The 20193-nt window shown below is 43.3% G+C and overlaps 1 long non-coding RNA gene across 1 annotated transcript; it reads right to left on the minus strand.

The window, feature by feature from the left end:
• Window positions 1-1825: 1825 nt before the first annotated feature.
• Window positions 1826-19659, minus strand: LOC114011387 (uncharacterized). Its single transcript, XR_008747424.1, has 3 exons — window positions 19436-19659; window positions 2362-2448; window positions 1826-2230 (listed from the first exon to the last, which is right to left on the minus strand). It is a non-coding gene; the product is annotated as an uncharacterized LOC114011387 (long non-coding RNA).
• Between the last annotated feature and the right edge of the window lie 534 nt (window positions 19660-20193).

Here is a 20193-nt window from a genome sequence, read left to right on the forward strand (position 1 = left end):
CTCAGCAGCTGTGTCAGTAGCCTGACAGACACTGAGGGATCCCCATGATGTCATGGCTAATGCCAGGTTGAGCTCGCCACTGGTGTGGGCAGGCTGAGCAGCCCTGGGGTGAGACACCACTGCTGAGGCAGCAGGGGAACAACATGGACTGGGAATGGCTGCTGGAGCTGCAGGGTAGCACCCCTTCATGGAAAGCAGAAGACAGCCTTTCCCATCCACCCTCCAGTGAAGATGAACACTGGCTGTGCTTATTTGATGCTGGGGGTTTGGTAGCCTCCAACAAACTGAGTTGAGAGAAATAAAGAGCAACATGCGAAAGGCATGTTGGTTCCTTGGGTGGTTATCCAGGACGTAGAGGCGAAGAACCACTGGCAAGGGCAGTGGGGGTGGGCATAGTGCTCCTCAGCCTCATGCTACTCACTCTTCATTGTTTCCTCAAATTAGTTAGACATTTCTTATGGTCTTAATGAAGTCAACTCAGTAGGGGCTCAGTGCTTGCAAGTAGGGAAGAACCTGCTATGGAAAAAAAAGGGGGGAGTGGGGGGTGGAGTTTGAACTTTCCTGCCTTTCTGCATATGGGCTCAAAATGTTTTATTTTGGAGATCCCCAGGTAATGAACTAAGTCTTTGCTGTCCAGTTAAAGACTAGAGAGGAAAAGTAAACTTCCTTCTAAAGGCTAGCTAATTTCTCAGAGTGTACCACAAATCATCCATCTTTCATGCAGGTCACAAATACCAGAAAATGCAAATGCTTCTAAGTCCACCTTGAATTCTGCCGTCCGTGCTGTGGCAGATGTGGCACACTTACTGACACCAAAAATCCAAAGCTGATTTTCTAGGCTGGGGTAGAAGAGCTTAGCTCCCACTAAAGAAAAGGGGGTGTCACTTCTCCCCATGCACACACACAAGGGAACAAGACGCTTGCGATTTTAATGTGTAACTCTCTTTTATGCACGTGAAGAAAATACTGGGAAATCTTTCCTCTTTGTTAACAGAATTTTTAAAGAGAGAGCAGCCTGCTCCCATGCTAAGCAGCCACATGAGCAAACACACACACTTCTGGCAGATCAGGAGGTTGCCCTCTTCCTTTGCAGATGAAAAATGGAATCTGATGTATGAAATACCTCTTGTAATTAATCAGCTGGCTTGTTCGTGCCTCCTAATCTCAAATTTGAAAGTTGTCTGGAAACCTGAAGTACCTTGAGGATAAAATAATGGGCATTAGGCTTATTTTCTAGCAAACCAGGCTTTGGGATCCTGCCAGCATTAGTCAGGCTTATTGGACCATACCTAATCGAAGCAGGGAAAGGCATGAGCTTCTGAAGCCTTTGACTACCTGAAAGTTTGGAGAGTGACGAGCAAGAGTGACCTCTCCCAAGCTGTGAGATAAATAATAAATGGCCAAAAAAAGACACAGAAACCTAAAAATAAAGCCCAGCTACACTGTGAAACCCTGTAGGATCAGCGAGGATCATTTCACATTTCAGCATTTTCTCCATTTTATTTCAGGGGAAAATTTGTTCACAGAGCACCTCACTAAGCAAGGTTTTTGCCCCTTGCTACTTAACTCCCAGCCCCCTGTAATGGATGATTCAGCATGCAAGTGGATCTGGGAGGGGAATCTGCACACCTTGGCTGCAAGCCATATGATCTCCAGGAGCACAGTTGTCCCCTCACGTCCACACTGAAAAATGCCACCGGCTCTGAGGAAGCTGCTGCTAGCGAGGGCCGCAGTATTAGGAACTAAAAGGATACTTGGGGCTTCTACTTTTTAGAAGGATAAAAGAGGTTTCTTCAATGAGAAATAGACTGAAGAAGGTGTCAAAATGGTTTATTTGACTCATGCTAACAAACGCTTTGGTGAAACAAATGGGGTTTAAACGGAGGAGCAGGAGAGACAGCCCAGCTGACCTAAGAGAAACCACAGGCTAGGGGTGGGTCTGCAGTAAAACCTGGCACTTTCTGGAGTCTCATGGTGGAAAGAGAGAGATGTGGGGGAAGGATGGTGAATCCTTGGACAGCTGCATCCAAGCTCTTACTTCAACGGGAATGGACACGCACTTACCATCAGGCTTAAGGCATTTGCTGCATTTGACCAGGATAGAGAACATACATTTTCCAGATCAAGGCACAGATGACTTTGGTGGCTGAGGGAAAGGTGATAGCAATGTTAATTCTCTCCAAGCCCCAGGGTCCAAAGGTGGGCTGAGAAACAAGGATCTCACCTCAAACTACAAAAGAAGAATTGACATAAAAGAGAAGAAAACTTTAGACACAGAGCTATTGCTTTTTAGAGTAATAGGACAGTAGTAAGATGGAGCTGTCTCCCTTGCTATATGCTGAGTGACAGCTTTGAAGGTACCTTCAGTCAAGGAGCAGGGGGAGATGGAAGATGCAGCTTACATTCAGCAGACAACTGAGACTGAGCAGCAAGGAGCTGTGGCAGGAACTGAAAAACAGGAACAAGTCAGAGTCAACATGCAGAGATGACGGTCTCTTCACAAACCCTCCTTCATGTGAGAATTTCCTGTGACTGGCAGTCAGGAAGATAAACCAGACAGGATAATATCGGGTATGATCACAGTGGGAATCTCACAGCAATAACACTGCAAAAGTTGGGAAGAGAGAAGAATAAACTAAGGGCAAATGGCAGAGGAGCAAATCACACAGAGCAGGGCTTTGGGAACATAGAATCTTAGAATTGTTTAGGCTGGAAAAGACCTTTAAGATCATAAAGTCCAACCGTTAACCTAGCACTGAACTAAAAGTAAACCAATTCCCAGGGAAAAAGGTCTTACCTTTTTTCCTACTGACATGTAAGCAGCATCTTGGCTCTAGCAAATGCATTTGGGAATAAACTCAAATAGTAAAGGCCATGGAACTGAGTGGCATTAGCAATTTCCACAGTTTACAACAGTGCAATTTTGATTGATCAGTTGTGCTTGCATGTGACAAGGCCCGGTCCAATATCTACTTCCACTGGAATAGATCCTGCACGTCACTGCTGACTTGCCTGTGTGTACCCTCCATCGCCTGCTGCCTGGGTCTCACTTTACAGAGTGTGGGTCAAAGGGGCCTGTTTCACATTTCTGTTAGACATACTGTATTGTCATATATAGTCATCCCCTTTTATTCGATACCACCAACAGGATACTTCCCTCTAGTAGGACTGCTGCAGGTTTTATTTCACTACAGGAACAATGCATCTGCTTAGGTCATTTCTATCATGCATCTTCTGTACCTAGTCTCAGTAGATGGACATTTTTAAGCATAGTGCTCATTCAGCATCTCCTTGTCCATGTGGCATGTGACAACAGAAAAGGCTATTTACAACTCACTCTTAATTTGGTTTTAGCCAAGAGGTGAAAGCAAGAATCACTATGGAAGGTGGAAGGTGTAGGTTAGAAAGAGAAAAATATATATTTTTGGCCATGTGTTACTTCTGTACTAGGAAACTAAGGTCCTCTTTCATGTAGAAATTCGTTAGTGTTCTGTTTTTCTTTGAAGTTTCTCAAAGAACGGCTTCTGATGTCACCAGCAGTGCCATTATTTACATGGCAACTCATTTGTTAGCCCATTTCAAGCACTGTTGTCATTTTAAGAGGCAGTTTATCATTCATTTGAACTGCGTAAATCTGCAAGTCCCAGGCTTTGCTTTGGTATCAGATTATGCTCTGTTAGTCAAGTGCAAATTCCCCTCCCCTTTTCCATCACATTGTAACTACAGTCTTCAATTTGCAAAGGAATAGTCTCATACAAATAAAATTTTATCCAACTCCTACAAATGCCAGGAATCTTGGATTAATCTTGGCTTCTGTTATACCGCTTCACAGTCCATCTCTGATGGAGAGGGTATTTTTTCCCAATGAATGAAATGAGGTGCTTTCAAGACACTTGACTAGTTTTATGGCTTTCAAAAATAGCACTGCATCTCACAAAGCACAGATAGTACCAGAGCTTTGTGTGAATTTTCCAGTAATGCCGTTGTCACCTCCTGGCACTGAGCTGCAATAGGACCCAGCCCATTGCTCCTCCTTCAGCCATCTGATAATGCGGCTGGTGACACTTTGGTTCTGGCAATGTAGCAGCCCTCCCTTAATTTTACAATGCAGTCTATAATCAGGAAGCACAGAGAAACCATACCACCATATTATCCATGTGCCTCTGGTGCAAAGTTCAAACTGGCTTTCTTGGTTTGCCCTCACTTAATAAGTGGAATGAGCCTGTTGCCTTATGTATCAATGCTAGATCAATCCTCATTTGTAATCAGCAGGGGAAAAAATCAGAAATTACTTTCACTCACTTACAAGTGGTGTCCAAAGATTGCTAACAAAGGCTGGATGATCAGAGCCTGGACTGCCTCCCTGCACTGCTTGCACTAAGTGCTCATCAGCCAGTGTGAACGTGCGTTTTGTGCATGTGGAAGACAATGAAATCACATCTGCTTCTTTTCATGGCACACAATGAGTGTGACTGTGGCCCATCAGGACCTTTTCCCAGCACTGACAGATGGCAGAAATTGAGTTGGTTGTAAGACCCCAAAAAGCTAATGAAAGCAGACATCTGCAGCACAGTAGCCTGTAGTTAAGCTACTTAGCAAACTCCCCATACAAACAGAGAGAGAAAGAGGCACTTTCAGGGAGCACACCCCTGCCTTATTTTAGAAGTCTATTTTAGGGTAGGCTGAGCTCTATCCACTATTGGTCAGTCACCAGGCAGCCCAGGTGACCTACATTTAGGTAGATGACTCCCATCCCCATTTTATTCAGGCAGATGAAGTGCCACTCCAAAAATGCACTTCAGCTGAGTAACAGCTGTAGTGGTGCTGGCTCTGCCTGCCCTCTTGTAAATATGTCCCCTTGAGAGGTTATTTTGGAGCACCTGGGAACAGTTTAAATTTGCTGTCCCCAGTCTGAAACAGTCTTTCCTGGCTGGCCTAGAGGTTCATCAGCTGTTGCTACTGGAAATGCAGTTTGCATCCCGCTGCATCAATAAAGGTAAGTCAAGTACAGTAAGTGTAGCTCTAAAGGCTCATTTTATTTATGTTTGTTGTTATTTGGTACATACATAACTTTCCTGTCAGCTGGACGTGGCTGCAAGAAGGCCTGTCTCAGTAATACAAACAGGGATCCTTCCAGGGAGAAAATGCAGTGGCTCATACCTCTTTCCCTAATTGTTTCTTTCAGCTTCCAGAAAACAAATTTCTATTTGCAGGATATTTTCCTGGTGGCTTTTCCCTATACAAAGGAGACCCTGGGAACAGACACACGTGCCTCTCTTAATTTCAGAAAGGGACTGTGATAACCACACAGCGTGCAGCAAAAAGGATGAATATGACCAGTGTTGCTAGAACACAGCCAGCCTCACAGCTGGGTCTAAACCCTATAGGCAGTTAAACCAAAAACATAATCACAAGCATTAAATTACCCGTATAAGCCCATCCACTGGACACGTCCAAGAGATGTAAGGGGTAATAGAAGGGACAATCACAGAGTAGCTCTTCTCTGTTTAATTAACTTTAATGCTTAAAGGAGTCTTCCCTCTACCACAACAAGTGACCTCTGGCTTACTAAAACCTGTTTTTCAAAGTATTTCCTTCTTTCCAGAGATGAAGATCTAGAAACAGATTCACCTCTATCCCTTCTTGTAATTTCTTTGACAGATTGATACCACCACTGTTAAAAAAAAAAAAAAAATGCATCTTCTATTACAGCTTTTTCTAGCTTCCATCATTTGAGCTTGCTCACCCCCTGTTCTTGTTTCTTGTTGAACTCTTCTCACTAGATTAAGGTATCTGTGTGCCCTACCTTCTCTTTTTCCCTACTTCAGCTGCTATAAAGCCACTTCACAATAAATAGATTAAGTCCTCTCAGAATAAAACATTTTCTCAGACTCCTCAGGCTTCAAATAATCTCTGCACCTTTTTTATTTTCCAACATCTAGTTCAAGATGCCAGCATCAGAATTTCATGCAATATTCCAGTTCCAGTGAAATTGCTTCCCTGCTCCTACTTGTTTTTCTCACGTTTATGTAGCTAGGCATTAGGTTTGCTTGTATTGCCAGAACATCACAGTGGGACTCTGTTTGCACTGTGGCAGCCCCGAGACTCTGCTCAGCATCGCTGCTTCCCCAACTCTGCAGATATAGCCTACAGTCTATGCTTGTGTGACCCAGCCGTATTAAAAAGCTTTATTTGATTAGACTACATACGCTCAATCACAATTTCATATAGTTGTCATGTCCTCATTATTTCTATTCCACTAGCATATGTGATATTCACAGATTTGTTTTAAATCAACAGGATTATGAGGGAATTGGTTGGTCAACATTGGTTTTAGTACATACCACCACCATGGGATGCCACTAGAAACAGACTCATTCAGAGAACATTTTACGTTAGCAACAGCTTTGCAATCTGCCATTTAGCAAGTTCTAAATTCATCTTATCCAAGCTTTATTGACACTAATTGCTCATTTTTGCAACCTTGCCATGCAGTTGCTCATTTTTTAAAAACTCAGATTATCCTATGGCAGCAAACAGAACACATTAAACCACAGAAATCTTTTATGTCTACACAACACTGTGTATCAGCCAAACATGTAATTCCCAATAAAATCAGGCTGTTCTGACAAGACTTTTTTTTTTAATAGCATAATATTGACTGTCATGAAATTATATTCACACATTTTATATCTATTTACGTCTTTATTAATTAAACCTTGTTTCAGTTTTTCCATTATTTTGCAAGGGTAGCATCAGGCTAGCAAGGTGATTGCCTATATTAACCCATTTTTCCTTTTTACTGTACCATCACCAGAAGATTGAAGTAATTGTCTGTATCTCTTGATGCAAGTTACCCAGGTTTGGTGCTTTATAAACAATAATCTTAAAGAAATGGTAGCACCTTCCCTGCTTTCTAATGGACTGGAAAACATTTAAGGTGGCATAGGCATATCACCTCCTTTTCTCTGAGTACAGAACAGAAGTATCTACTGACATCTTTTCTCGGTTGCAGTTATGAACGGTCCTGTTTTCACCTTGCAAAAGCAGTCTTTTATTTAAATTTCTTTTGTTTGTACTATGGCTTAAATAGTCCTTCTTGTCCTAAACCTGACAGACGTATTTTCTGTAATTTCTTTACCTTCGTGTGTACTTAAATTCTAACTGATAGCTGTTTTTTTCCCCTCTTTAACACTGATACATAGCACTAACTCTGTGGCTTAGATTTACTTCTGTATTACGTTAGGAGGTTTAAAGCAGGTAACGATTATATCTGTATAATAAGAGCAAGCCAGAGGGGGTAAAAAGGTTAACGAAATCTCCTCTGTCACAATGTGAGAAAAAAAGGCATCTCAGACCACTCCTGGCACTCCAATCTTTGGCTTTGCTGGCCCATCCAAGCCATGTAGAGCACCTGACACCAATCTACCCTTAAGAGGACCAACACCTTCAGAGCAGGAGGTTTCAGGCTTGGTATACCACAAGTAAGGAGGACTTCTGGGTTGAAACCATTGTTTCAAGCTCTCTGCAGCCCTAAACTGCTGTGACTCTACTGAAGACAGTGAGGTCATCTTTCCAAGGTTTGCCTCATAAGAAAAGAACAAAAATATTGCAAGGATCCTAGAGACTGGAGGCTTGAATAAGTTGCCTGTTGAGGTTAGGCATTAGAGTAGTGGCTGCAAAATCTGGGTGATGACTGAGATGACCTGTGCAGAGCTGCCATTACATCTAGCATGATGGGGCAACTGGTAATGAGGATGACAGAGTAGCTTGTGTGGGAAGGATCAGCAGGTCTCTAGTCCAAGCCCTTGCTCAAAGCAAGGTCACCTTTCAACCCGGACCAGGCTGCTTGAGGATTTATCTTGTTGGGTCTTGAAAAGCCTCCCAGGATGGAGATTGACTGAACAACCTCTCTGGGCATCCTATTCTGCTGCCTGACTGTCCTTGCAGTGAATCTTTTTTTCCTTTATATCTAGTTGGAAACTGACTGTCTATCATCCAGCTGCCATGCCCCACTATCACAGCCTAGCTCCATCTTTCCAGTGACCTCCTTATAGGCATCAGACATCTGCTGTTAAGTCTCTCCAAAGCCATCACATCTTCTGTTGGAGGAAGCCCCTCTCTCAGCCTCTCCTCACCGGGCAAGTGCTCCTGCTCTGATCATCTTGCAAGCCCTCTACTGGACTCATCACTAGTGCCTTTCTTGTATTTGGGGGGGGGGGGGGGGGGAATGACAGTTGGACTCAGTACTTCAGATGGGATCTCACAAGTGCTGAGTAAATGCTTCCTTCAGCTAACTGCTGTCGTTCAGCCACAACCCTTTTTCTCCACAGCTTCTCCAGGTCCCTTAAGTGCTTGTACCCTGCCTCCTTTTTCTGTGTCATTGCCACTTCAGTACAAAATTTGTCGCCCTGCTTTTGAAACTCACACAGCTCTGCCTTGTAGTCTGCCTGAGTAATCAGCATTCAGAAATAATAGCGATATTTTGAACAGATGAGAACGGGTCTGGTTTTGCTAATGCTGACTGCTGTGGCAGACTATACAGCAGAAACCAAAGAATATCAAAAAGCTCTTCCATCCTTTCCCAGAACAGAGAGCAACAACAGTGGATCAGTTTCCTACAGCAGCAGCCGTGGGGGCCTTTTGTGTGCTAAGAAAATATGCCTTCTCTTCCCAACCTACAGCAATTTGTATCAAGGAAAGCCTCTCAGCACTGCCTCGTTATTTATTCTGCTTGCATGGTCCCTTGGTGCAGTGGCTGCCGCCAAAGGCAGACTCAGCATGAGGCATCGCCAGAGAATGTTAAAAGCAGGAAAAGTCCCAGAAGCCACACAAACAGATGCAAAAATGTACATTCTCTTCCCACTCCAGAAAAGCACTGACTGTTAGTTGCTCACAGACTTCACGGAGCATTTAGGCTAAGGAGCCCTGGAAAGTCAGGGGAATAATTCTAGATGTTGTGAAAATGGGTATGATTCCACACATAGAATACTCAGCGTTTCATTTTATGGTGTTTGCCTGCATCGCTCGCTACAACAGCCAAATAGCCCTCTTTGAGACCAGACTTGCCTATTAGGCAAGGAGCAAACCTCCTGTCATGGTCTCCATTTTGGTGAGCTCTGAAACATATGCACCAGTAAGTGTGCCCAGTGTGGCATAAAAAGAGGAATTGGGTACCCCTGCGAGCTCATGGAGAGAACAGGATGTATAATGTTGAACTACTAAAATCAGGCAAACCTCTATGGCTTTTCAAACTTCTGTTTGTTCTTATAATTTCACTACCTTCTTCCACCTGCTCTGTCGTGCTCCTTTCTCAGTCCTGCACAAGCCTTCTCTGTCCTTCCCAACTGGTGATCCTGGATGTCACCTTGCTTTGCCAAGGCCTTTTAAATTCTTCCTGGTAGGGTCCATCTTGGGCCTTTCTGCCTATGTGCTCTGAATCCAGCCGCACAGCAGACAGGGTTGAAATTCAGCAAGCCTGTGGGAAATCATGCGAAGGCAGAGGTTTTTGTGTTCTTTGGCAATGTAATTTTGAATAGGGAAGAGGAAAGGATTCCAGGAGGGAATTGGTGATCAATTATAAGACTTAACAGCGAGAGGCAAATCTTGACTGTGTCAGGGTACATGTGGGATAGGTTCAATAAAGACAGGAAAATTAACCTTTTGATCAGAATTGTTTGGTGAGCAACTAAAAGGACAAGCAAAAGCTGAGGGAACTTATTTATCATGAGCGTTTTTCCTGTCCTACAGCTGAACCTGTTGCAGTTGCTCTCCCCAGCATTTCATACTGAGGTCACCAGGCCCAAATACCCAAATAACTCATTTAATAATTTTGCAAAACTGACACCATACATTCTGTGATCTGTAATACTCAATGAAAGAAAACACATACACACACACACACACAAAAAAAAAGAGAAGCTGGTGACGCTGTGGCTGGAGTGCTCCATTTTAAAGCAAGGCAGTTGTGCACTTTTAATACAATGATTAAGGACAAGAGCCCTTTCTTGCATACGGGTTTGTTGACATAAATCTGAATTTTCCTCCTCTAAAGGAGGAAAAGCTGGGAAGAATCAGTCGCTGAAAACAGTATGTAAATCTGGTCAGTACACTACCAGCCTAGGAATGTATTTCATTTTAGTCACTGAAACACAAATATTGACGGTTGTAGGAACAGACTGAAAGTTCATCAAGTCCTCTTCTAAACTGGGAACACGGAGGCTAATTTAGACCTGATTCTCAATTGCTTACACTGGTAATGATGTACTTCAAGGAAATACATTGTCATGGACACAGTGAGGTGAAACAGTCTGCTCAAACGAAACAATGGTTTTTTGTTATAAGAGCTTACAGGTCTATTCCACACAATCCAGTGCATGTGGAAGATCTTTCTAACTAAGGGAGATATTGCTCCTCAGATGCTACTGATTTCTGGATTACAGCAGTGTGCATCGGTTGTGCCAGCTGCTGGAAAGAAATACCTGCCCCAGACATGGATGGTTTGAATACATGAGACAGATGATAAACAGTGGGAGACTGACCCTCATATTACAGTGGCTGGCCCAGAGAGGTTGAGTGAATGCACTTGCCAGAGGTGATGACTGGAATTAGCAGCAGGACCAGGAGCTGACTTATTAGGCTAGTTTATTCTCCTTGAAACAATCAGTCACTGAATGGACTACTTTCTCTCTAGTGATTTCTTTCTGAGCGTGCTTTGCTTTTTAGAAGGTGGTGAAACGTAACCAAATAACATGTTCATTACTGATGTTTGTCCAGGAAGTTTCTAGTAGCATCAAGCTCTTTTAGTCTGTACAATGCCAGTTTCAACAATCCATTTGCATCACATTGGGGAAGTCCTATTCATGCATCATTTGCAATATGAAACATCTGTTTTACCTAAAACAAAGATAACAGACAATGCAGTCTCAACACTGAAGGGATTAATTTTTTAATCTTTGTGCACATTTGTTAAAATAATTTACCTTTTAATTTCAAGCTTTAAAAACCTGTCAGACCAAACACTAGCCTGCAAAGATCATGGTGATTTAATTAAAAATGTATAAAATGTCAAAGCTGGCTTAGCACTCGTGTGGAAAGGAAATACTGCCAAGTTTCCACCCCTGTCTTGAGAATGTATTGGTTTATATGAATTGCACTGGAATGAAAACAATCTTTTCAGTCAGAATTATAAATTAAAATGAATCAAAGTATATTCACCTTTGATGGCAACAATGGCACATACAAAAACATATACAATCTCTAGTGAAATACTTACTTACTGAAACTGTTTTATGGCCCATTCTCAAGATTTCATGTCAGAGGGATCAATAGGTTTCTTTTCAGCTTTGGTAGTGTATTTGTATATTCACATCTACAATAGTTACTCTGTCTCAGCAGAGAAGTAGCCCATTTTACCCTAACTAAAGCCTCGTTATGCCATCTTAATACTAACACATAGCTCTCAAACTCAAAACACTTGCTAAGTTTTAACAGTGTCCAAGGCCACCCCATAAATTGGGAGTAGCAGTACAATTAGTCCTGGAGATTTCTTGGCTCTTAGGTCTACATTCAACTGTTAAGCCATCTCTGTCTGTCTCTCTTTCCTGCACCCACTCCCACCCCCCTTTTTTGGTCTACATAAAGCTTTGTAGGTCATAAATACGTGTAATGTCAAATCAGATACCCCTTATCACAGCCTGCCCACTCACTCAACAGGAAAAATATAGAGAAAAGAAAATGAACGTATGTTCCTTGTCAAGGAATAAACCATTGTTTATTCACCAAGAGGGAGAATATTTTTCACTTATCCCTTGAGGGTTCATGAGCTCTTTTCTTCCCTTTTCCGGCAATACGTTCCTTATGCTATTCTGCCAACACAAAATTGCCAAAACCAATGAGCTAGTTTTTTTTTTTACAAAGGTACCATATTTCTATTTAATGTCCAAGCAACATCTTCATAGATAGAGTTGAAATGTAAAGCAAGCTGTTTCCTAACAGCAGTGGAGGCACCTCCCAGTGATATTAAAGTGATAGCTTCATGAACATAAGGGTGTCCCTGGTTAACCTGTCACACAGTATAGCAAGATGGCTGAATCCCTCTTACCATGTTGGTACCAGACAGTAGGACAAGGGGTGCAAAGAACCACTTGTGTCTTCTCTCTTTGTACCCAAACAGGCACAACCAGACAGATATATTCAGTGGTATTAACTCCTGAGGCGTTCTCTCCTTACGTTTCTTTGCAACATCCGTTTCTACATTTTCTAAGGAACTATTTAACACATCAGTGTCGTATACCAGGTTTGGTACTTCTCTTGATGTCTAACCTAAATCTTTCCCTTTTCTATTTCCAGCTGTGACTGTGAATTTCTTCATGTTAACCCCTCCCTACTCCAGTTCTACAGCAAAATAAACTTTCCTTAGGTATTGAAATGCTCTTCTTCACAATAAATATCCTTGCATAGAAATATTATTCTAAATTAGAATCATAGAATCACCCAGGTTGGAAGGGACCTCAGAAGTTCATCTGGTCCAACCTTTCATGGGAAAGGGACCCTAGATGAGATTATCTAGCACCCTGTCCAATCACATTTTGAAAACCTCCAGCGATGATGACTCTACCACGTTCCTGAGGAGGTTGGTACAGTGAATAATTGTTCTTACTGGGGGAAAAAAAAAAAAAAATCATATGTTGAGATGAAACCTCTCCCAGTGCAACTCGTACCTGTTGCCCCTTGTCTTCTCCACGTGGCTCCTTGTGAAGAGGGAACCTGTGTTCTCTTTGTAGCCACCCTTCAAGTACTGGAATATTATGATGGTGATGAGGTCCCCCCTCGGCCTTCTCTTCTGTAGGGTCCTTTGGACCCTCTCCAGTTTGTCCATGTCTGTCTTGAACTGGAGGGACCAGAACTGGACACAGGACTCCAGGAGCAGCCTGAGAAGCATGAAATAGAGTGGGATAATCACATTTCTATCTCTGCTAGTAATGTCCCTGCAGACACAGCCCAAGATCCTATTTGCCTTGAGCACAACGCTGACTCATGTTCAGCTGCTTGTCCACCAGGAACCCCACAGGAGAACCTCTACTGCTGCACCGATTAACGCTTCCTAGCATTGTGTTGTGAGTCCAGCTACCTGACCTGACCGTAATAATATGCAAATCTTCTTGTAGTCCCATCTTCAAACAATTTTAGGTGCTGTTCCTCAGCCTCACTTTCAGTAGGCAAATGCTTATTTTTCAGTCCATTTCATATCAAATAAAACCACGTCAGCATCTCACTTCTGACAACTCAGTCAAAGCTGTGGTTTCTTTGACTACTACGTTTCATCTTGTCCAACAGTCTGTCCTTTTCTGTATGTTTCTTGCCAAAAGCCTTGGTGAATTCCAGGGGAGGAAATACTCTTGTCATCTGCACTGGTTTTTTGTACGACATCGAAACAAACAACTGTTCTCTCATGTGCAGTGACACATTAATGCCAAATTTCTCTGCTTCACCTCCACAGATCTAAATGACCCATAATCTGTGAAGCAGGAAGAAAGGGGCTGAAAGCCTTGAAACACCAAGCCTTTTCTGAACCCTATAGATTGCAGTGTCCTGCTTGTGTAATCTGAAGCTGTCACTGGTGCATGGATAAAAGCAGCTTAGTTTAGAAGTTAGCGTGTAGAAATGTTCAACTCATCAGATTTAACAGGCCTTCAACTGCCCTCCAGATGTGGTTCAAAGAGTTGGCCTGAATCAGTGTGTTGATAACTGATCCAACATTCAAATTTTTTACTGAACTAGATATTATTTTAAGTAAAAAAAAAAATAAATCTTCTTTTTTGGTTGTTGTTCCCAGAGACACAGATAAGAGACAGAATCTCACCTGCTTTCTGGCTCTTTTCATTCTTTTGTTTGGGGTTGTGGGTTTTTGGTGGGTTGTTTTTTTTTTCTCAGGGAGTGGGGTGGGCGGTGGGGGGTGTTCTTCTTTACCCATTTGGATGGGTTTAAGAAAGATGTGTTTTCACACAGGGAGAAACTTTTTCCTCCTCTAGTTTACAACTGAAGAAGTGTTCTACCTTCTATGTTGCTTTCTCTCAGTTCAACAAAAAAAAATTCCTAAAATATGACATAAAAAGCTTATGGTTATCTCATATTGAAAGTAGCCTGGCATTTTTTCAGACTGAGCTAAATGACTGGGAAGAGGTAGAAAGGAATGGGCAGAGAGCTCAGATTTATGCCACAGACCTGAAAAAAGTTTAGTCTTTTGACTGAAGTTAAATCGCCATTTTTCTACAGGGCTGCCTTAAGCATAACCATCATAAAGAGCTTAAATCATGTTGTAGCTTATGGGTATTTCTGTACTGTTGTCAGAATAAAGGTAACCCTGATGTCATGAAATGCCAGTAACGCTATGTCCAACATCATATAGATAAGCTAAAAGCAATGTAACCTTTACAAAAAATAAGGCTGCTGTTTAGCTATTGCACATATTGGCTATCCAGCACCCCAGGCTAGAAAACTGGATGACGTGAATGTCTAACCTTTAGTGCGAATGTACTTGTATGTGTATTCAAGCTTCGGGACCTGTGACTTCCTAACCAAACTCATCTTCTAGAGCAGAAAAACACGAGATGAGACGTTTTTCAAATTACAGGGAGGAAAAAAGAAAAGGTTTTGGCTAGAGAATGGAAGACACAGATGAACTATCTAGCAGGGGATAAGAAGAGTGATTCAGTCACTGCCAAATTAAAATGGGAGACATGCAAGGGGCTGATACAAAGCATGACAGTAAGAAATAGAAGGGAAAATAAGTTATGTCACTTCAGACCTAGTCAGGCACCATGGACCCGGTGCTTCTAAACAGCCCGTGAGTCCACATCCCCCTTTCTAATGCCCAGTCAGCTTTAAGTGTAAGATTGTAGGTTAAATGGATTCAATTGTAAATGACAGCATTTATCTCTCTAATTACCTGCTGGTCCCTGTAATTTATTGGACCTGCAAGTCTATCTCCAGGAAGGTGGGAACAATTCAATTACTCCTCAAGCAAAGGGAAACTTGGCAGGCACAGATCTGTAGCTACAGGTGCTGAAAGTGATCTCAAGCATAATATAGAAGGTGTTTCATTCAGGTAACACCTGACTGGGGGTTCTTGGTTGGATTCTCAGCTGGAATTATGATGTACTGCTCTGCTTCATATTCACAGACAGAACATATGCTTACTTCAGCTTTTAAAAGTAACCTTTTAACCACAAAAGCATACATGACACTGCACGCTTGTTTCACTTGAATATTTATGCTCACTACTCTTTCTGAGTCTGAGCAGAAGGCAACAGCCTATAATTAGTACAGCCTGACAAGAGATCCATAAATTATGTTAAGTATTCTTTTTGTTTTCTGGGTGATTGTGTGACTTCGGGTTTTCTTTAGCAGGAGAACAGCACATGATTCTACTAAAGAATATTAATGACAGACTCGGCCCTGCTCTCCACTGGCGAGAGATATTCCCCCTAAGACAAGGTAGGGTAAATAGGAAAGGCACACAACTATGCCCAAGTGAGGTTGTGATTGTCTATGGCAAGTCAATCGTCTTTGGGTTTTAATGTGTTTACCGGAGTGAAAAGCTGAAAATATGAAAATAGAAAGTCTCTGCAGCCCAGTGGAGTGTGGGCAATGGCTGTTGTGCAACTCATTTAGTGCCTGCAGCTGCCTTCCAGATCCTTTCTTGCCAGCACAGTGAGGAGTTTATAGGGGAAAGGAAGCTAATTCCCACAGTGGCACATAGAGGTGTGGAACAGCGCTACACACACTTAACTGCATTATATACTACTTTCCTGAGGTGATAACCCTCATGCTATGCATGTACATAGATAGGCATTTGTTTTTAGCGCAGCCTACTTCTCAGAAAAATGTTTGGAACCTCCTTTCAAATAATATTCTTATCAGCAATTTCTTTTCTTTTGATAAAATGATGAAAGTTCATGCAAATACAATGCAAGCCAAATGGGGAAATCTCTCCAGGATTAGAGTTGCTGAATGGCCAGCCTAGGAGTAATACCAACACATCCCTAAGCGGAAGGACAGCACCCAGCAACGCACGCACATATCATACGATAATCATAAACTGCAGATTACCACCTTCTACTCCACCTTTATTGACTACATATCATACGATAATGATAAACTGCAGATTACCACCTTCTACTCCATCTTTATTGACTATGTATACATTGGTAGCTTTCCCAAAGAAGCTTGAAGCAACCTGAGACTCAGATTAGGAAGGCACCGTCTTCATTACAAACCTCCATTTCAGACGTACTCAATCTGCAAGGCTTGTCCTTCTGTCTGTCACTGTAGTAAAACACTTGAGATAAAAACCAGGGGAGTCTTCCAAGACCTTCTGTCTTAAACTGTTCATAGTATATTGGACAATAGTTTGGAAAAACTTTATTGACACATCTTAAAACAATTAGTTATTTACAAGTTTTAAGTAGTCCATTCTCCCGTGCCTTTGTTATTAACTCTTTCTTTCATATAATTCCCTCACACAACTTTGGTTACCTTTGGTAAGATGACCAGCTGATAGCAGTTCAAGATTTTCTCTGTAATTCATGAGAAGAAATACAGATTTCACTATCCACACACAAATCCCTGTGGAGGAGCTCAGGCACGTAGCAGAGAGAGGTAAAGATGTTGCATCTATCCTGCCACAAGGCACGAGGGCCAGAAGCCCTGAGGACGGGGTGCCTGCAAACACCCCCCCCCCCGCCCTTCCCTGCCCGTGCTTTCAAAGCCTGCCTGGGATGGGCACCAGCTGCACTCCCTGGCACTTGGGATGGAACAGTGTCACTGGGGCAGCCACGATGGAGTGCCCAGTTCCAGCTTGTGGTGGGGTGACAACAGCTGCACCCAGACACAGCCCTCTCCTCCCAGCCTGCCCAGTGCCTGGCTCTAACTGGTTAGAGTGTATTTCCTAGCTTGGGTCCTAGAAGGACCTAGAAGGAGATGTTGGCTTTGTGCATTCCCATGACAGATAAACTCAGTGTGGTTTTGGTTTTTCTTCCTCTTCCAAGATGCTGTGTAGATTTCCTGTGTGCTGTAGCAGTCTGTTGTGGTGCCTGAATTGCGCTCTAGGTCTTGTGCAGTGCCGATATTGGAGGGGGGCATGAAGCTTCAGTGAAGTCAGTGGAAATGTGATGTGTGTATGCTTGCAAAAAGGCCAGTCAATTAAAAGATATCATACTATAGCTCGGGTAGGATGACTGTATACTGTTACCATGGCTGAAGACCTTTTGTCCCTTGCTCCCAGTGATAAGCACCTGCCAGCGTCACTGGGAATGCAGGACTGTCATGGAAGTGAGAAAGATGCAGCAAAAAAAGCCATTTGAAGGAAGTTAGAGTAAGAAAGGAACACAGGTACACAGGTATCTCTCTGCATAAACACATGCAGCTGATAGTACCAGCTGTTTGCACGCAGACCGCACTGCACTGGCTGCTCCCTGACCCAGTGCGGGTCTGACCACCTCCTCCCACTGGCGTTGGCTGCTGGCACCTGGTAAAGTGGTGAATCTGACATCAAGAAACAGCAGTGACCGACCAGTGTTTGTGCTTGGGATGCTTACAGCCATGCCAAGCCACCTGTTTTCTGCCCGTCTCTGCTATTTGCTCTCTCCAGCTCATTAGCTGATGGTCAACATGGACAGCAGTGGTACAGGGCACAGCTCCATGTGACCACTGTGCTGGTCTCATGTCTCACCTGCTGCAGCTGTAGAAAGCATCTGTTACCCCCCCCCTTGTCCCCTGCTACCACCCCTGCTCATGAGGGAGCCATCCTGCCGCTTCTTAGCTCCTGGGTGATGGGGAGGGACCGGTAGTGTGCAGCCCAGGGAGCCAGGGCAGAGGCATTCCTCTCCCTGTCTGCTGGAGGCTAGATAAGCTTACCGCTAACCTGAGACTTTACACTAAGGACACCAGGAGCTGCACAGCAAGGTTTAGTTACATGCAGATAAGGAAGAAGTCACATTAAATTGTGCATGAAATAAAAACTGACCCCAAAGTGGAGGTGGTGGGGTCAGATGGCTGACCCAGCCTCACTGAGGCTCTTTAGCTGCATCCTAATGGCACTGCAATTTCCACAGCCTCCAGCTCCACAATCCCTCCTTTGATGTGACTCAGTGATCTTTTCAGGCAGTTTATTCCACAACCTGATCTGCTTTAGCACTGAGGAAGGTTTATACCTGACCCGAATCTCTGCTTCTTTACACAAAGCTGATGAGGCCTTCCTTTCAACCCTCACAGTTTTGGGTAAGCAAAACTGGTTTTCTCTTGCTTTTCACATTTCAGATGTTTGTACAGCATTATTATCTTCCTTCAGATTTTAACTTTTTATTGAAGCGATATGAGAGAGGGGAAGAGAGGGCATACCAAGACAGGGATAGATAAAGATTTCCATGGTAAGTTATGGGAAAAACTGAGAATGTTATATATATATGCACATATATAGTGTGTGTATAGGTCTATGTCTAGGTAAATACCTGTGGGAGGATGCTTATGTTTATTTTCACAACAAAATATACAAACATACACAAGCAAAAGTTAATTTACGTCATAAAAATGTTTAATTAGTTGCTCTTTTAAATGCTACACAAAAACTCTTCCCCTGGAAAAAAAAAATCTGTATAGTCTCTAAACGCAGCCAAGCTTCAAGCAGAGCAGAGTCTCTATGAGAGGGGAGATAGGAAGGATTTTATTCCCTTACGTGCCACTTACTGAGCTTTGTGAGCTTTTTTTTTTCAGAGCAGCTGGTCCTAGAGCAGGGTACTGGTGCAGATGCCTCAGGAACCTGATGCTGTATGTCAGACTTTATCTCTCCATTTCTAATCGAATTTATACATCCTCAAGAATACAATATTACCTGAATGCACAGTAAAGGAGTCACAGAGCACAGCAATATGGGCTGGTGCATGAGCAGAAGCCCTATAATCTCCATTGCCCATATGTCATAATTTCTTTAGCTCATCCATGTGCTTCCGCAGCCTGTAATGCTGGGTCTCTCTAGAGGCACCCTACCAGACATCAGGCACCCAGTGCTTCCCACAAGCACGGGATAGGTGATGACAGCTTAGGCTGCTGCTCATGTCCTGGTAACACAGAGGTAGGGGCTGGCGCAGTCCTGGGCTTTATGCCTCCTGTCCCTGTATCTCTGCACAGCACGGAGGACTTGCACCCAGGTACTTCATAAGGGGTGATTACAGCTCAGACCTGCACTTGAAATATGGCTCAGGAGTACACAGGACACTCACTGTGCTGCTGTGTTGGGCTTATGCAGGCTACAAATTTTGTGTAGCCAGGCAGGGCTTTGGGTTGCAGGTACCCAAAAAATCCTATGTCTCCCTTTAGGGACAACTGCTGACCCGTGAGACCTATGACCACCTTCCCTCCCCCTTGCAGAGCTTACCTTCAGAGCTCCTCTCCCAGGCAATTTGTGTCTGTGTTCTTAGCTGAGCTCCTCAGCTTCTGCACTGAAAAAAAGGTCACGGGCACACCATTCTCTGTGTATGAAGAAAGGCTCAGTGGTTTTCTTTCTATGAAGCCTGAAACACATTTCAGATCTTGAAAACTGTTACAAAACCAGCAACTCTCCCCATGATTTAATTTGCAAAGGCACTGACTTAATTCCCAGAAGGCAGTGGTAATGCTGGCTGTAATCAACAGGGCTGTGCCTAAGAGGAATAGAATTCCCCTCCAAGTAATTTTTACTGCCTGGGTACGTAAGAGCAGAAATCCCCGCAGAGCGCAGATAGAAATGCCCCCAGTATGACTGGGTCTGCCCTAGTGGGACAGGTTGGTGACGGCTTCCCACCAGCTTTACCTCAGTGTAAATGTGCTGACAAAAAGAGCTGGTGTCTCCAGTCTCAATAAGCTTAATTAACCTGTACCTTCAGCAGCTAGTTACTGTTTAAACACTATGATGCTTACCAGTTTCCTTTAACCCTAAATGGCAAAATGATCAGAGGGGAAACCTGGAGGAACAGTAATGATTTGCAGCCATTCAGAGCCCCCGTTCTGAGGGAATCATTTGCCATGTTTGAAGCCGTGGCAGGGAAATACATGAGAGATGGCATTTCCAATCATCGGCTTCTGAAAGGCAATCTGAGTGCAGCCTGCCTGTTAAAATCTGGTGAGAACTGAATTATGCAGAGAAGAAAGGAAGAC

This window comes from Falco peregrinus, chromosome 5, assembly GCF_023634155.1.
Source record: "Falco peregrinus isolate bFalPer1 chromosome 5, bFalPer1.pri, whole genome shotgun sequence".
Lineage (NCBI taxonomy): Eukaryota > Metazoa > Chordata > Aves > Falconiformes > Falconidae > Falco > Falco peregrinus.